Source organism: Leuciscus leuciscus, assembly GCF_965113295.1.
Source record: "Leuciscus leuciscus genome assembly, chromosome: 14".
NCBI classification, from domain to species: domain Eukaryota; kingdom Metazoa; phylum Chordata; class Actinopteri; order Cypriniformes; family Leuciscidae; genus Leuciscus; species Leuciscus leuciscus.
In genome coordinates this window covers 8,443,044-8,461,851 of record NC_138738.1, presented here as the reverse complement: position 1 = coordinate 8,461,851, position 18,808 = coordinate 8,443,044, and the positions used below count along the sequence as shown (strand labels likewise).

Sequence of the window (18,808 nt, the reverse complement as noted above, 5' to 3'; positions counted from 1 at the left end):
TCTACATTTGAGTTTAAGGTCAGATGTAGAAAATAATCATTAGTAACAGCAGCACTTTTTATTGTTAGGCTACTCTATTAAACTTTTTAACATCCAAAAATTTGTATTTTATTTTTTGCAAACAATTTTAATAATATTTGACCATTTAAGTATACATTTTGCCTTGCTGAATATACATGTTCTCAAGGTTATTTATAGTTCTTATTTCACAATATTTTACACTACAATGACATTATGATATTTTAAAATATTATTTTTACAATATCTGTAATGAAATTGCTCTTTGTTGTAGTTGTTCTAATCACTAAAATGTTTACAGTATTTTTATTCTCTGTACAGTGCACCCAAAGCATCCCACCCTCTTGAAAGCAAAATGAATAATCCATGGACATATTTTACTGCAAATTTACGTTTCTGCCATTTCAGCGGTGTCCTCGTATCCCTAATGTCAAAGCCTCAACCCTTCGTGACACAAAGATGATGTGATTTGTGTGACTCTTTGGGAGCCCTCCAGCACAGTACAGTATGTGGGAGGTGCCCACCCCGTGCCACACGAACAGCGCGCGGGCTCATGTTGATCTAATGCAGGAATCAGCGGGGACCGTGTGTGGATAGCGCGATATCTCCAGCTGAACGCTGGCACTCACATATTCTGAAATTAAGCGGCACTTTTTGGAGACCCTGTCCGTTTTATTTGGATGCTCGGTTCAGTGAGAGTCTCGCAGTGAGCCCGCATCACTCTAAGGAAGGGAAGAGACTCGATGTGTCACAGTAAGTGCGTCTTATCAGCTGTGCATCGCTCCATCATTCTGAACTCGGGTTTATATTGCTTCTCTATCTGCACTTCAAACATTTGTGGAGAGTGAGTATGCCGATGCACGTTTCGTCATGTGTTTTTGGTTAGCGACATAGGCTATTTTCTTTAGTCATTTACTTCGATAAGGGACACATCCTCACTTTGACGACTGCTCAGACGTCTCTCCGTTCATTTTCAAAGATTTCTATGTATGCGATATACAGCCAAAACACTAAAGATCAGTTTATTACTGTTGTTTGTAGTAGTGCTAGTGGTAGAAGGCGTAGTAGTAAAAATATCACTAGAATAGTTGTATTATATCTAGTTGGGAAGACAGTAGTGATCAAAATGACTACTTGGAATGACTATTATATAGTAGTAGCTACTAGCAGTAGCAATTGAATAGTTTCAGCATTAGTTGGACTCACAGTATCTATCTATCTATCTATCTATCTATCTATCTATCTATCTATCTATCTATCTATCTATCTATCTATCTATCTATCTGTCTAGTCTCGTCTCTCACTGCAATTGTTGTAATTGTTATTTGATGTACATGTGGTAAATGGAACATCATTTACCTTACATTATTAACAAGAAAACATTGCTATAAAAATTATTCACTATTATTATTATTATTATTGTATTATTATTTTTTTATGTACCGTGTTTACATGCATAAAAGTCTCATGAATGGCATTTTTTAAAGTTTTGCATTGCTTCAAAAGTAATTTTAATAGTGCAATAGCAAGCAAGAATACTTTGTACAATTTTATCAGTGCAAACTGTTGTTTTGGTATTATCGGTATTAAAGTGACCTTGTTTGGGATCATTATTCATCAAATCCTCAGTAACCACTGCAGGTGTCATTATGCTGGCAGGCACAGAGGTGTACCTTTAATTTAGTCATTTATGAACACATCATTTAGTGTTCCAAGTCATTTCAAGTTCATGACACAAGTGTGAGTGGGTCAGTTGTTTCTTGTCTAATGAGTCTATCCATTTTCACTAGTTTGACACATTCAGGCTGATTTGTGCACCTGTTACGATTTCATTATCCAGTTGACAGCGTGATCAGCCAATCACGCGGAGTCACAGCCTCATATCACGTGACTTTTCACCTGTATTTTGCTGTTCTACCTATATATATATATATATATATATATATATATATATACACACACACACATATATACACATGTTATGTTCATTACATTTTATTTCCTCTCTCTCTCTCTCTCTCTCTCTATCTCTCTCTCTCTCTCTCCATATAAATATGTTTGTTTTTAACCAAGTGAGAGTGACAAGCATCTTGATGTTTGCAGTGAAAGTCATCATCACTGTTGACTTTTCAAACCTTGCTCGAATTGATCTTACTTACTGAAACAGCTGTTGTTGGGGTTGTGTACAGAGCGCATTAACGTCAGGACGGGTCTGCATTACCGATGCTTTGAGACATGTTGCGCTGGGGTTAATGATCTGATATGCTCTGGGTTTGATTCGGTTAGAGAGCGTTATGTTGGAGACTAGTGCCTCTGCAGATGTTTATTAATCCGCTCTCACTGTCCCTCCATCGCTTAATCCGGCCGGATTTACTGATTATTGCTGTCCACAAACCCCATAAACCACTCACAATATATTTATTTATTTCCCGTGAAGGATTTACTTGCTGCATCATGCTAAAAGTCATATATTCCTTATATTTTGCTCCGTATTTGACTTATTTATTAATTTAGTCACTATTGGGCTCAATATTTGGTGTCAGGGTTCTGTAGGCAAAGATCAGCGATCTAAATAAAACTGAAGTTATAGACCACATCTATATATGTGGTTGGATTGACAGACTTATCTAGCATCTGTCGCTCAGCATCACAGACTGGAGCTCCTTGCGTTAAGTACAATCTCATCTCGTCTGGTGGCCAAGCAGATGAGGTTTTATATGGATCATATTTAATGTTAATCACTGGTCAGGCTATAACAATGCAGGGCATGTTGTATGATTATCTTTCGCTCACAGAGCTTCCTGGCTTTTCTTTCAAAGCAACCTTTGTTTATGTTCATGTCATAATACATTAGAGACAAATTCAGTGTGATTGCGTACATGCATGCAAATGAGATTGGTATAAATCAGGCTAACATTTAATGTCAAAACACTGCTGATAGGAGAATATGGTGCATAATTATTGTTTTGGATAATAATGTTTTGGCGAACAGCTGAAGTCGTTTTGGATGTCCTTTTTGATATACTACACGGTCACAAATAGCAAGCGTTATCAAGACGAAAGTAAGAGAGAGAGTGAATGTGTTCTTATGGAAAGTGTGGCGGGCTGTCAGAAGTGATGTAGTGCAAGTGACATTAAAAAGATTCTGGGGTGGTTGCATTTCATAAAAATTTTAATGGATGGTTTCTGCTGGTGGAAGCATTGAGAAAATGTTACAGGAAGGCCACTTCTATCTAATATATACTTTCCTACTCCTTTCTAAGAAAAGTTACTGAAATGAGTGGGATCTGCGTGCAGGTCAGGGCTGAAGAGTTTTCATTTAACAGGTCATTTTTATTTTACACTTCATTTTCACTTCATTGGCAACAGACATGTGAAGGCGACTAATAAGTAAAACATGGTGACATTAGTTGTAACTTCCTTGCAAAGAGTGTTAACAGGGATTGTGATCACGCTGATGAAACTTGTGAAATAATAACAAATATATATATAGAAATTATAATGAAAACTTAAGCTTTTACAGGAAGAATGAGATGGGTACCATATTAAAAAGCTTGTTAGTTAAAGGGATAGGTCAAATAAAAATGATAATTCTGTCATTAACTCAACCTCATGTAGTTTAAAAAGAAAAAGTTAATCTTTTTTCTTATTCAGTGGAAGACAAAAGAAGATATTTTAAAAAAAAATGTTTGAAATATCTTCTTTTGTGTTGTTCTGTAGAAGATCATACAGGTTTGGAACAACATGATTTTTTTGGATGAACTATTCTTTTAAAATATGTTTTGCTTCGTCTGGTATTTTGAATACTCGTCATGTTTTGCTAGGAGACTTACACCGTGTTGCTTCCTTCAGGGAAATGCAGAGTCCCTCGGGATCTCGGCGTTGTTACTGTATCCTTCTAAGCGAGTCCAACTTTTATGTTTACATAGAGCAAATTCAGTGGGCAGCCCGTGTTAAAAAGCAACAAAGCCGTCATTGGGAATTCAAGTTCATTTACATGTGGGCTAGACACAGCTGGCCACTCTCATGCCTGGCAAAATAGCATTTTGGACAGTGTCCTGAGAAGTCCGTTAGCATCTAATCTAGGGGCTCTCCTCTCCCAGCGGACCGTGCGGTAAGCCAGGGTGAAGCCCTGCAAATAAAGACAAATGCTCTGTGTCATCCGCCTTGCGCCTCCAGTAAGAGACTCTCCTTTCTGCTCTGCACTCTGTGGGTTTTTAAAAGCAAACAGCGACGTGCAATTTTTCAAAACATTGTTATGCACAGAGAGGCTGTGGGCCCATGATGCTTCTTTCGCCCGTGCGCATGCTGAGACTTGTAAGCCTCTTGTGTCGTATTAAGATGATTTTTTTTTTCTCCCTCCCCATCCAGCCGTTGTGGAATCTCAAAGTCTGTTTCTTTTTCTCTCTCTCGCTCTCTTCCACCCCCTTTTTTCTCTTTATCGAGAGACAGCCAGTGTCTTAGCGCAAGCATATGCTGAGTGCCTTTGACACATCTCTTCTTACGGAATTATTTGCATATTTGCCAAGCATAGAAATTGATCCAGCTGACATCACAGATCAAAGCCTTGTATACTGACAGCAGTGTACTAATGGATCTAAGATGGCTGTCAATTAGGAAAAACAATCCCTCTGGTGATGGAAATTGTTATATCTCAGATACCTCTCGAGAGTGTGTGAAAAATGTGTATTGAATGCACTTGCATTGAACGACCTTAACAGGAAGCAATGGGTCTAGTAGATTATTAATAGTGTTCCCAGTGCTTTGCATTGATGGCTAAAAGGCTAAACTGAAGACATAAACGCTACTGGGAAAAGGAAGCCTCCCTTTTGTTTTAACACATCATGTTTTATTCCATATTGGCTTGAAGTTGAGGGAAGCTGACAGCAGCGTATAATAGTGTAGATGTCTCTTTCACACCATTGCACTTTTTTAAGAGCAGAAACACTTTTTTAAGGGTTCAGGACCGTAACCGAACAAAGCAAAGCTGTATTGTTACTGGGATCAGAGTTAACAAAAAACCCTCAAAAAGTGTGTTTTGTGAGAAATTGCCTTGAAGAAACTGAGTGATTTTTGAAGACAGGTGAAAATGTAAGGTTAAGAGTAGTGGAGGGGCAGAATCAGTGTAGTACAGTTTTCTTTTTTTCCCCAGTTCCAAGTTTCCTGCTTAAAGGAATTGTTGTAAAATACAGTATTTTGTACTATCGGACTAAAGCTATTGTTTGGGCAAATATGCTAAATATTGAGTGAGGGTACATTCAGTATTCATCGTGTTTAAAAAAGTTCCCTTTAAAGCAGTGCTTTTCTTTTATTCTGCTGCTATCATCACTACCACTTAATGTCTCCGAGCTGTATTTTAAAGCTCCTTTGCTTCATGTAATGATCCTCAAACATGATTGCAAGTAGACCGGCCACAAACAGAGCTATCATTCATTTTAATAACATCGCCATTGTGCCTTTTTTATCATGCCTTAATGTCCAGTTATGTGAATGGACTTTGAGAGCGGCTTTTATTTCAGATTTCAGTGTTACAGACACATTCAAATTATGTTTTTTTTCTTTTTCTTTTGGGATTTACAGCTTCAAAAAATCACTCTTATAAATACACTTTCTTATTCATTTTTCATTCTGGTTGGAATGGTAATATTATGATACTTTTAATATACTATGATTACCATGGTATTTATTTACCAAGGATAAATATATAAAAACTGTTAGTGCATCATTATTTATCTAAGCACATAAAAAGAAGGGGTAAATTGGTTTGAGTTTAATAACCAACACATCTGTCTCTAATAAGCTGTGGGTCTGAATTAGTTCAGATTCACTGAACTGTATCCCATATCTGCCATTTCTAAATGTGTTACAGACCTATTATTGTCTGTTGTTTCTTATGCAATCAGGGTGCAACATATTCCTTTGGGAATATGGGTAATTGTGGGTTTCATTAGCGGAGCATAACATGATAAGGCAGTTATGGAACTGTTGGCGCAGTGATTCCGGTTTTATTATTTACCTTTAATGTGCTCCCTGGTTGTTCTTCCCTCTAGTAAACTTAAGATGTCAGATAGAGACGTTGTATATGATGTGCTTTAATGATGGCCGTGTCGGGCAAATTGTTTAATCTGCAAAGTGCATCGTGCCAAACCACATGGGTGTGTTTTGAAGTGCTTATGAGAAATCTAAGACAATTTTCTTGGGAATTCAGATGGTGCTAAAAACATACTACTACTTTATGTTTTGGAAAAACAAACAAGTGGCTTCTGTCCATGAGGAATATAGCCTACTGACTGAGATTAAAGTTTGGTTAGATGATAAAACTTGAGTGTATGCGTGCTTCTGAGAGCGATCATGATGTAATCTGTCTTAAAAGATAGAAAACTGGTCACAGGCAGTGGTTATGCTGGTGCATGGTTTTTACAATAAAAAAAACATTAAGGTCATAATACAGATTTCAATAACATTAAAGGAGCTATATTGGATATTTTTTTATTGTGCATTTTTTCCTTGAGGTCCACTTATGATGTTACATAATATTTTTCCCAGTGCCTAAAACACTATAATTGTCCCATAATTTTATTTTTCATTAAAATGTTTTTTTTTTTTATGTTCCATTACACCATATCTTAACCAGGCATGATGTAATTTGTCTTTACACACCGAAAGTCTTTTTTTTTGGTCTGTGGCGTAACCATATTAAATGTTTTTAAATGTTACTCCGTTTCTTTTTTTCTAGCCAATATTAGGCAATAAATATCCAATATCTAAAAAATAAAATAAAATAAAAACACTAATATTGGTAACTGATATGGCCTAGATATATTCTTGGTATGATGATTTTGTTTGTGAGGAACTTCCAATGTACATTTCACATTTTCTCCTTGAAGACGGCAGAAATGTGTGTTTAGAGGGTAGTACTACTATAAATTACGTAGACCTCGCTGTCTTCTTTGGTTAAACGATACCCGTGTCATTGTGTGTCCTCACACGACTTCTCAGGTATGAGAGATTACTCCAATTTCCTGTGCACTTCTAACAAATTGTTGCGCCGAAGCAAAATCCAGGCCCTCATGTCTTACCAGGGATAGAAATGTGGAACCTTATTGTTAGATTAGATTATAACTCTATTTCTCTGTGCCACCACAATATTCTTAGTCCCCCTTTCAATCAAGAATGCATGGGCCCATGGAAAGAGTCAGAAGCACAAAGTCTCCATTCCCCAAACTTCTTAAGCTTTATTCTTTGGAATGATTGACCACATCTCATTATATAGAAATGTAAGACAAAGACAAAAACAAGTCCATATTAGGAGAAATGCATAATGTGGCAATATAAGTTCTGGACCAAGAACAACATTTTCCCATCTTTGCCCTGTGGGACTGGGGTGAATGAGTACGTTCAGAGCATATTCAGATAGCGAAAAACATGCAAGCATGCAGAGAAAAAGGGTGAAAAGTCAGGCTGAGAGACTTATTTTACACTTTTACTCCAAATACCTAGCTCTTTAAAATATGTCCTGAAGGCCTGAGGCAATTCACAATATAATCATCTCCCAATGGCTCAGGTTTGAGAAGTAGCAAAGCGATTATCTCCCTATAAAAAAAGCTTTGAATTATATTACCATGTTGGATTGACTGTCATCTCATCTTATCTGGTCAGATAAGTCGCCTTGATGTGAGTTATGGTTTGACCGTGATAATGAATCAGCGGTTGATCTTGATTTGACAAGCTGACGGAAGGCTACTGAAAATGTCTTTGTCAAATTGGGATCCAGGGCTCGAGTTTTCTAAAACCCACAATTTAGACAAGCTGTGCAAAAATGACATTTTAAAGATACATTGTCTCTGAGGGAGGAAATGATGGAGTGATACTTGCAGAATGTAGGCCACTATCCTGAAGAAAGCAAGTGTGCATATCAAGACCAAGTAGCATTTATATAACAAGTGCCCTTTTCAAAATGAGCACAAATATGAGCACTTCCTGTCCAAATGTTACAGTAGGCTTAGGCTACAGCATGTGTTAATGTTGCAGATGGTATGTTAGTTACATACTGTATAGGGATGGGAATGTTTTAAAATTCTGATAGGTCTTAAAAAACGAGTACTCAAGTACTTGGGGGCGGGGCATGTGCAGGGGGCAGGAAGGGGTGGGGTGTGTCCGCCATGACAATAATGAAAATACTTTAATTAAAACACTCGTTCTATATTACACATCCTATATGAGATGAATCAGATATTCTAGATACATGTAACATTACAACTTGTATCTGCACAAAAGGACGAAAATGCAAGTGAACTTTAACTGTTACGTGCTTGCCAGAATGTGTTACTCCCATTGTGGATCCACTCTTCCCATAACAATGCACTGAAACACCAATATTCTATACAATAGTGTTCTCATTATAATGTTATGGTGCTGCACATCTTGCACTTAAAGATAGTTCACCCAAAAATAAAATTCTGTCATCATTTACTCACCCTCAAGGTTTTCCGAACCTGTATTGAGTTTCTTACTTCTGCTGTACACAAAAGAAGATATGTTGAAGAATGATGGTAACCGTTGGTAACAGTTGATGGGCCCCATTGACTTCCATACTATTTTCTTTTCAATACTATGGAAATCAATGGGTCCTAATCAACTGCAATGATTTTTCACCTTCAATCAACTTGCCTTTTCAAGTTTTGAGGTCTAAAAGTTGAACTTCTGTCACTGTTTCCTTACACTATTTCTAATCACCTTATAGGCATCATTGATCATTTTTGCAGCTTAGTTTTAACACACATTTTTGGACATTTATGGAAAGCTTTGAGTTCTTAAAGTTGCATTATATTTTTATAGTACACAGGAAAAATGTATTCCTCATCAAATATTGGGCCTCTCTATTGGTTATCACAGTGGCTGGTACACATCACCCAGAAACAAGGGTGGCTCTGTCGAGTCATTGGCTAATCCAGCTCATCACAGGCGCTGTGCTAAATAGTTGGAGAGGCACAAGAATTTGTATTGTTCCTGCCATAATGGTGATGTAATGGTGGTGGTGTTATGTTGTTGATGCCATTATTGTTCAAGGCTCAGGCTGTAATTTGGCTTAGGCTGTAATACAGGACCATAGCAAAAGCCTTTATGGGGCAGCGAGCTGCAATTTGAGCAGAGTAGAATCAGTAAGCCATTGTTGCAAGGCTGGAGAGGTAACATTAAACAAATATTAACTATTTCAGTGCTCTTTCTTTTTAAAAAAACATGTTAAATTTTAATCCTTAAATAAAAACGTTGCTAAAAGTATTGAATGTTTAACTATCATGAACAGATATGAATCAGATTAAGCATATTTATCAAAGTGGTGACATTTACATAAATCAGTGACAATCAGTTAAGTCATAATAAAGGGTTAGTTCACCCAAAAATGAAAATTCTGTCAGTAATCACTCACCCTCATGTTGTTCCAACCGCGTAAGACTTTCGTTCATCTTCCGAACACAAATTAAGATATTTTTGGTGAAATCTGAGAGCTCTCTCACTCCTCCATAGGCTTCTAAAGGATCGCAACTTGCAAACCCAGAAAGTTAGTAAAGACATCGTGAAAATAGTCAAAGTGACTACAGTGGCTCAACCATAAGTTTATCAAGCGACGAGAATACTTTTTGTGCGCAAAAAACAACAAAAATAACGACTGTATTCAACTATTCATTTTAGTCTGTGTGGGCCTGAATGAATTCCCGTAGTGTAACAGCGCAGCGTTTCTGTGTTGTACGTCACACGCATCACACACATGACCAGCGTCGGCCAATAGTGAGCCTACGTGGTGATGTACAACCCAGACGCGCTGCGCTGTTACACTACATGAATTCATTCAGGCCCACACAGACAAAAATGAATAGTTGAATAAAGTCGTTATTTTTGTTGTTTTTTTGCGCACAAAAGGTATTTATAACTTTTATGGGCCGGCAAGGTTCGATCCCATAGAAGCCTATATGGAGGAGTGAGAGAGCTTTCAGATTTCATCAAAAATATCTTTATGTGTTCGGAAAATGAACGAAAGACTTACGGGGTTGGAACAACATGAGGGTGAGTGATTACTGACAGAATTTTCATTTTTGGGTGAACTAAGTTATCCCTTTAAATGAGATGTCAAGTACTGCAGATTATTAAGTATTAATACATTTAAATTCGAATAAAGCATCTGCAATGTGTCAATGTTTTTATTAGAGCCTAACAAGGTGTTTGCAAATGGAAGTATCATTATTCAGAGACGTTACATGCTAAATATTTAGCATTTCGCCTAGAGGTAGTGATAACAATGATAACAGGGCTTTTGTGCTTTCAAGTCATATGCTTTTTAAGTAAGCTGGCTTAAAAAAAAAAAAGCCTAATTGATTCTAGCCCTTATTTAATCCTGTATTGATGTCGGTACTGTATTCTGTGACCTCACTTAAAAGGCAAGGTTTCATTCAGTGAACTCATTGCGTTAAACTGAATAATTGTTTATTTCTTATCACTAATTTCTGGAGATCTGGTGCTAAGCACGGTTTCTGTGGACTTTGCAGCGTATTAATGGTGGATTTATTGTTGTCAGCCTAAAGATACTGCTATGGCAAAGAGTGTCCAGTGCACCAGAACTCACAGCCTTGGGCATTTGTCAGCTGTCGATGTAAGATCTTGTTTGGTAGTAAAGCTTAAGGCACACTGACTGCAATTTCACACTCCCAGCTACTTCTTATAAATCTTGCAGAACTGTCGAATATATGACTTTGGTGCTGTATTTCTTTGTGCTTTAATTAATCTGGCATTCTTTTATTTTATAGCTGTGGTGTTGCCATATTACTATTTGTCCGTTAATATTCATGAAATATCATTCACAATCCATTTTACCTCTGTAATTTGACATATTTACGAATTAAACCCATTGCTTCTATCTTTGAATATTGTTCCAGACATTGACAATGAGGAAATGATTGGATAGTAAAAAGCAAGTGTTACATACCAAAAATGAAGCCTGGTGGTTAGGTGGAGATGCAAAAAAATTAAGAGGGATTAGTAAAGACTGCTGAAAAGCAGAGTTGGAGCATGTTATTATTATGAAAAATATATATGAAGACAGGTTTTTATTTTCTTTGGAAGGACATGCACAGATGAATAATGCACAATAAGACCAGTAATGCGCATTTAAAAAGTAAATGTAAGGTCAACTGTGATTTTATGCTTACACCCCATGGCCACTTCCCATTCATTTTTGAAATCAGAATAATATCCGTGTGCACATGCATGATACTTGACTGATTATATTTCAAGGATTTTGAAACCTTATTTTATGTAAAACATTTTAAATGTTTACCTCTGTTTTTCAGTAAATATAGCATTGTATCATGACATTTAATGGTTAATTTGCATTAACCTATATATATATATATAAATATATGTGTTACATACCAAACTCAACCATGACCTCATCAATATTCCTCATCCGAAGTGCAAAAAGTTCAAGCCAGCGGGCACACAGTCGGTTTAGTTTGTGGATAGGGAACAGGGATGATTAAAGATTAAAGATTATGAAGAGCAAGGGGTCAAGGTTTGACTGGTTAGGATAGCTATAACCTCTATTACTGTAACTACACACCGTCTGGATAAAAAAAATAAAAATAAACATATTTCTCCATAAACTGCTTGCTAAATAAACAGTGTACATATTTTGAGACCTATCTAGCTTACATTTTCTTTTATTTATAGTAAATGTTTTTTAGTGTCCAAATCAGCATTGTCATGGTGTAATGTTCTTGCAGCGCCAAAGTAATTAGTATTGGAATAATGTAAAGCGATGAATTGACAAGGAACCTACATTAAAAAAGTGAATATGGTCAGTTTTGACTTAATGACATTAAGAGAGTATAAATAGTGCTTTTATTTAGTATTTAAAGAAAGTAAGGCAGACTGACAGAGACTGTGTAGAAAAGTGAAAAACAGGCATATCTCAATGAACCTTTGACTGCGAATCCTCTTCTGCTCCCTACATTGTAACGAGATTGGCAAAGACAGAGTGGCTCAGCCATGAAGGTTACATCCAACACAAAGAGCTCAGCTTCAGAGAGAGGCAGCAGAAAGACTTTTGTGCGGCTTTGCGTTGCAAGCCATAAGAAGACATTTTAAGCCACTCTCTTTATATCACTCATTGCCTGAAGCTCCATGAAGTAGCGGTGACTTTTTTATGCCTATGCGTTCCCTCACCCATCTTTCTGAGTGCTTGTCATTGATGCACCAATGCATGCCTGACTTTCAGCACCCTGGGCTCCACTCTGGTTTAGAGAGAGGAATTTTCTGGCCCAAAAAAGCATGAAAGATGGAGGAATGTCACTTAAAGGAGTCATGAACTGCATTTTTTGTTTTATTTAATAATGTTCTCTGAGGTCCACTTATAATGTTATCAAGATTTTTACGTAAAAAAAAACATCCCAATTTAGAAGTAATAAGCTATTTTCTATCCTGGTTTGACCCTCTTTTTCGAACACTCCGTTTTGATAGGCATGTCGCATTCAAGACTTGGAAGTAAACGCCAACTGATATGATTGGGTAACAGTTTTGCATATTAAAATAATTACTCAACGTCCCCGCCATCCATGTGTGGAATTGTTTTGAAAACTTTCAATTTTGAAAAATGTCTCGTTACATAGTTGAAAGATTTGCCAACAATGTGAAACATTATGCATATTACATATTTATAAGTTGTGTCAAAGAAAGTTGAAGTACTTAAGTGCCGCCACAGTTATAATTGACAAAGGATGACTTAGTTCAAACAGAACGCGTTTTTTCCATTCCAATGCGCTACTTTTGCATTATTTTTCCATGTAAATACACGCTAGACGGATGTGTATAACCATTGCGACCTTGCGTTTTTTCCCCATTCCACTGCGTCTTGCGTTTTTCAAAGCAAAAATGGAATTATGAATAAATGTGCCATTGTTTGTCACACTGTCGTTCTTATAGGCTATTTATAGTTCATCCTATTCGATAAAATGAAGAAAGTATACATTGTAATTTTATCTGTCGTGTTTTAAATAAAATTAAATGGGTTGTAATGTCTTACTGATGACAAAACCGAAGATGTCACTCACTGGATTACAGCCAAGGGATTAGATCAAAACGATAACAAAAGCAGCGTTCTCTACGTGCTCTACATGCGCAAATCAGTGGGCGGGGCTAAAGAGGCAATGATGTAGAAGTAGGCGTTGATCTTCTTCTGCAGAGGCGGTCTTTCGTCGCACTTTGATGTCATAATGTGACAAAATCCGAAACACGTCATTTTGGTATCAATAACAGCTGTTTTTGGACTAACAAGTAAGTTTTGAGTTCTGAAACTTACATGATATCAATAGCCGCGTTTCCACTGTCGGGCCAGAAGCTCCACAGCGCTTCACTAAAACACGCCCGTAACACGCCTCTCTGGAACAACGTCACACTAACCCATTCACCAACAAATGGAAGTTTTATCAGAAAACTAATCAGAAATCACTGGAAACAGCGTTGAAAACAAACATGATAAAAGCGGCCGTTTGTTGGCATTTTTGTTGTTTACTTGAATATTTAAAACCCAAGCATCGATGTTTTACCACAGGTTTACAATAAAAAGTGATACATTGATCATAATGAATTAATTTATGTCAAAATTGCACATTAGTCACTCAGAAATAAATTACCGTTAGGTCTATTTCACAAAAGAAAGAGGACACACTTACTTCTTCAGTCGCGTCTGTTACTGTTTATCTGGTAGTTACAGGACATATTTACATCACATTTAGAAAGAATGATAATTTCTACAAATATATGCCACCAAAAATACGACCTGAGGAGCTTTAGCACTCTCTCGACTCCCATACAGATATTTTCCGTCAGAGAAACAGAGGAAGCTGAAGCTCCCGAAAAAAAAGTTGCTTTATTGTATGATAGTCCGGTATAAAGAGACGAGACATAGGCTACTGACAGATAAAATAAAAACATGATTGTGATAGCCTTTATGATTGGTCTGATTTCTTCAAGCGTTCACTATGTTTTTACACTATGCGTATCTTCAAGCGTTTACTATGTTTACTATGGTAATGGTTAGCGCGCATAGTCTTTTGCATCACAAACACAAGGCATTCAAACATGAACGCGAGTTAAATTATTTTCATCCGGCGCTGCCGTCTCCCGACTCAGGTAAACTCCGCCTCTGTTCGTAACCACTCCTCTAGCCCGAGCTGGCCCGCTCTGGCCCAAGGTATTCGACGGGCCAGAAATCCTGGCCGTTGGCCCTGAGTAAGCCCCGATCAAGCCCCGGAAGTGACAGTGGAAACGCGACTGGCCCTGGCACGCACTAGCACGGCCCGGCCCTGGCCCGACAGTGGAAACGCGGCTAATGACTTCTTATGTCAAAAGATCAAGGAGAAATGTATTTATCAATTTATGACTCCTTTATGCAACGTATACCCACTTAGAAAAAAAAATGAAAAAAAAAGAAAGAAAAAGGAAATGCACGACCCCCTCCAAGGCACCTCGAAGACAAAAAAACAACAACTAAATCCTGCATGATTTAATTTTTGAGCTGTTTTTAACCATGACAGTTTTTGAACACCCACGCAAAGGACATTGATTGCAAGTGTGTTATGATTTGCAGATAGAACACCATGGTGCCACTAGACAATAGATAATAGCTCTATAGGAATTACACTGTTAAGGACTGTTCTCACCAAGTACTATAACTATAGTGTTTTAATAATCGTTCCAATTCTTTGGGAATAGGGAAGTTCACACCACAACTAGGCCTATTACAAAAACGACACAGAAAAACAAAATCGCTGGAATTACTTTTAAAAGGATTTTTTTTCAGCTTCTGAATGATAAAACATTGATGAACATTGGTGTGGACGCTAATATAGTTATAGTTATCTTTATAGTCATATAAGTCAGTTATATTATAATATATAATAATATATATCAATTCTTTAAAAATGGAATGTAAGATAATTACAACAAGGCAATTTTGGAATTTAAAGAAAAGTGTGGCAGCATTTGCGGCAGTCTCGTGCTGACAGTTTAGGAAATGATGATGTGTTTGAATGACAAGACGTTGTTCAAACTTACGTGTTTTATTATACAACATTTGCTTATCTTCCAGACAGGACTGTCGAGATCTGTATTAGTGGTAGGGATTTTTCAGGAACGAAACAAGACTGTCTTTATGAGTGAGTCCTTGAATCATTCACTCAGTTCAAAAACACTGATTCATTGAGGTGTTTTGTATACAAATGTGCAAAGGTTTCACACAGGCTTTGTTTGGAACTCTTTTCGTTGTTGGAAGAACAGTAACATGGAGCAATATTGTGTCTTTAATAGAAGTTACTCAATATTAGCTTTTTATTTATTAAATTGATATATAAATCAATGTCTCACTTGTAATTGCATTACCATATTTTTTGTGTAGTATGAAACTCACTACGGGGAGGTTTCCTTACAAGAGTGTGTTGCAGTGTTACATGTTCTTGACCACATAAGATTACGCATTTAATCTGTGAACAAACAGGAGACAATAAAACAATTGACATTGTAAGTTGAGAGGCATGAGTGCACTAGATTTGATCAACACATTTCTTGAAATAGCGCATTAACCCCATCTGCTGCTGGATCAATTTTGTAGCTTGTTCTGCGGTCTGGATTCTCCACCTCATTTGTTGCCCATCTCAGTAACGTCTCAGTATCAGCTGCAAATTAAAGCTTGTGGTCGAATCAGCATACCTGTGATGACCAAGCCCAATGGTCCTCATCTAAATGCTGTTTTTGTCCCTTGACCCCTCGAAAAAAGAAAGAAATGGCTCTCATTTAGAGGGTTTTTAGTGCAAGCATGTCATCAGATCGTTTACATTCGCATTTCCAATCAATCACAACCATTAACTCGTACTTAGAAACAGCATGATAATGGAGACCTCCGAAATGAATTTGTTTATTTGTTGTTTTTTCAGAGCAAATTGTTTAAATTGCTTGTTTTATTGTAAAATATATGTAATGTGATGCACGTTTCTGTCATTGGTTATCGTCTTGCTGTCATCTTGATGTGATTTAGTATTTACCACAGTTTAAAGAAATAGTTCAGCCTAAAATGCTGAATGCTCTTTCATCGTTTCAGAAACATAAAACTGTAATTATTCCAAACTGTTGACTGAGACTATTAGAGATTATTAGAAAAGAAGAAGAAATAATTTTTTAGTTTGTCATATGAGAAAACACCAACATTTAAGCCATTATTCAAAATCAGATCTCAATTTTAAGTGCATGCTCAAGCATTCCAGTATTCTATGCCTTCAGAAGATTTATAATATAATGTATAGACTATTTATAGGTCCATTTTTTTTAGATAATAGTTTTATGGTATCACTTTTGTGTTATTTTTGGAGCTTGATATCTCCTGTCCCTCTTTACTTTCATTGTATTTAATTTTTTTATTTTTTTTTTAAAGCAGCTAGGATGTGCTAAGAAAGAGAGCCATACAGAAATAGAGCCATACATGTTTGGTTGAGAAAATTATGACAAAATGGTTGACTAAACGATGACGAAATAGAAATTCCATTCCTTTAAAATAACAACTAAATTATTAGGAATATTGCTCTTTTGTTTGTTAGAAAGATGCCTTTGTCCAAAGCAATACAGTACATAGGAGCAGTCTTCTGGGTAAAGGGCATTGCCAAAGGGCACAATAGTGATAGAGGATCTGCTATTGACAGATCTTGATATAGAAAAAAAACATATCCGCACATGTCATCAATGTACATCCAGCAGATTTTGAGTCTAAAGAGACTGTACTGGCCCGGTCTGGTTTCAGATGAAAGACAATATCCCTCTAACCCAGGTACAGAGAAAAGAGAGCTGGTATATGAGAGCAGATTAAGGTGGAGCTGGGGTTGAGGAGGAGGGGAGGAGGGTGACCTGGAGATTGGACTGATTGAAATAGAGATAAGACATGATCTAGGACATGATCTACGTCGGCAAATCCTTAGCTTAAGTTGTTGACGTTACTTTTCAGGAAATAAAGTGGATTCAATCTCAGCAACCCTCGTGATTTCGATCTGGAAAGCTCTTTGGAAATCATGCCTCGGGGTTAGTCCGGATATTCGAGCGGAAAGGTGTTAGCATCTTTTTAGTTTGGGCACGGCTGAATTAATAAACTTCAAACTGTTGGACTTGTCCGCTGCAGCAGCTGCTCGTTCTGCTCTCAAGCCGTTTTCATTCCTGTGCTTCCTCCTAGTAAAGCAGAACTCTTGACGTGTTCCCTCTCACGATTGCTCTGCTCACTCTCTAGAATGCTGCATAAATCACACTGCGTCCCATTTACATTCATCTTTGTTTGCCGGTAGTTCAGAACCGAACGCCCCTCAGTTCACCCTCCCAGACAGCCGGTCTGAACAGGAATCTGAGAGTGGAATGGAGCACAGAGGAATCCATATATGCACTTCAGAGATTAGATTGATCCATGTTTTCGTCTCTTATTTTTCAAGTTTATATTGCTACCAGTGTATTGAGGTTTACCTATTTGTTTGTTTGTTTTTGACCTCTCCAAGATTTGGACCCAAGTGTTTTTAGCTAGTAAAGTCTGGGGATATATTTCACCATACAAAAAAATAAAGAAAAATTGCATAAAGAAAATGTAACATACCCTTAAGAGTTTTTGCAGTGTGGCATTTTGACAAATGAGCACTTTCCCCAAAAAATCTCATTAGTACAATGTGAAAAAAATATTATTCTCACTGATTGAATCTCATTATATTTAAATGTAAATAAATATTTAAAATATTTATTTGATAAAACATTTAAAATAAATGTACCATTTTTACCATTTATTTTATTGTACTGTCAGAGTTCAAGAAAACTCAATGGCCTTTAAAAGTATGCATCATTTTCTTTATGAAAATATGCTTTTCCATTTGATTTTGGGGTGAAATATTGTCATTAAATTTACCTAAATGGAAAACAAATCTTAGTGGTGCACGATATATCGGCCGCCGATATAATATCGGCCGATATGGTCATTTTTTTACACATCGGTATCGTTCCGATGTCAAAATATGGCCGATGTGAACAGGCCGATATTTGACGTGTGAAGTTGAAGATGAAGTTGACGATGCTGACTTGATCTTAGCAGTAGTGAATGTGCCTGAGATAAATACACATTTCATACAGATGACATAAGTAGAGAACAGTCTGTTTTCTTTCGTTTTGAATTGTTCTGTTTAAAAATAGACATTTCAAGCTTTCTATATATGTCTCCGGTCTGTGAGGCAGGTAGATTTCGGTTCATTTATGAGACGCGCTCCAGGTTCACGCGCCCTCGCCTCCGTGTCCTGATTAAATATTTTCTACTATATTTACTTCTTATTTAATTCAATCCAGGCAATTGGTTGATGAAACATTTATCAAAATTAAGATACAATTAATACAAAACGAAATTAAATTTAAAGACAGGCTTTTTGTGCTTTCTGTTTGAGGTCTCTGTGAAAGTTTTAAAGCAGTCTTAGTGGCGCTTTCAGAGCGCTCACGTCAACTGTCCCGTCCGTAACATTGTTAACGCAGTCCAGTGCGACTTATGTTTTTTTTCCTCTTCATGACACATTTTTGACTGATCGTTTTTTGACTCGTAGATATTTGAATATATTGCTTGATATTTGATACCCGTTGGAATTAGATTTTTCTCAAAAGTGACAGCACGTGTGATTTGTGGATTACTGATAAGCGCGAGTGGAGAAACAGGCGTTTATTGATTCATTCTCAGTGTTGA

The 18,808-nt window shown here is 36.9% G+C and overlaps 1 protein-coding gene across 4 annotated transcripts in view; it reads left to right on the top strand.

Annotated features, from left to right (window-relative positions):
- Positions 1–491: 491 nt before the first annotated feature.
- Positions 492–18,808, top strand: part of cntn4 (contactin 4) — a 160,581-nt gene continuing 142,264 nt past the window's right edge. The window contains exon 1 of one of the 4 annotated variants that reach the window (XM_082190171.1): positions 492–771. The gene's annotated coding sequence lies outside the window, so the exon portion shown is untranslated. Of the gene's footprint in view, positions 863–2,148; positions 4,197–18,808 lie in introns of those variants that run through there. The other 3 variants (XM_082190169.1, XM_082190168.1, XM_082190170.1) reach the window with 3 other exon arrangements.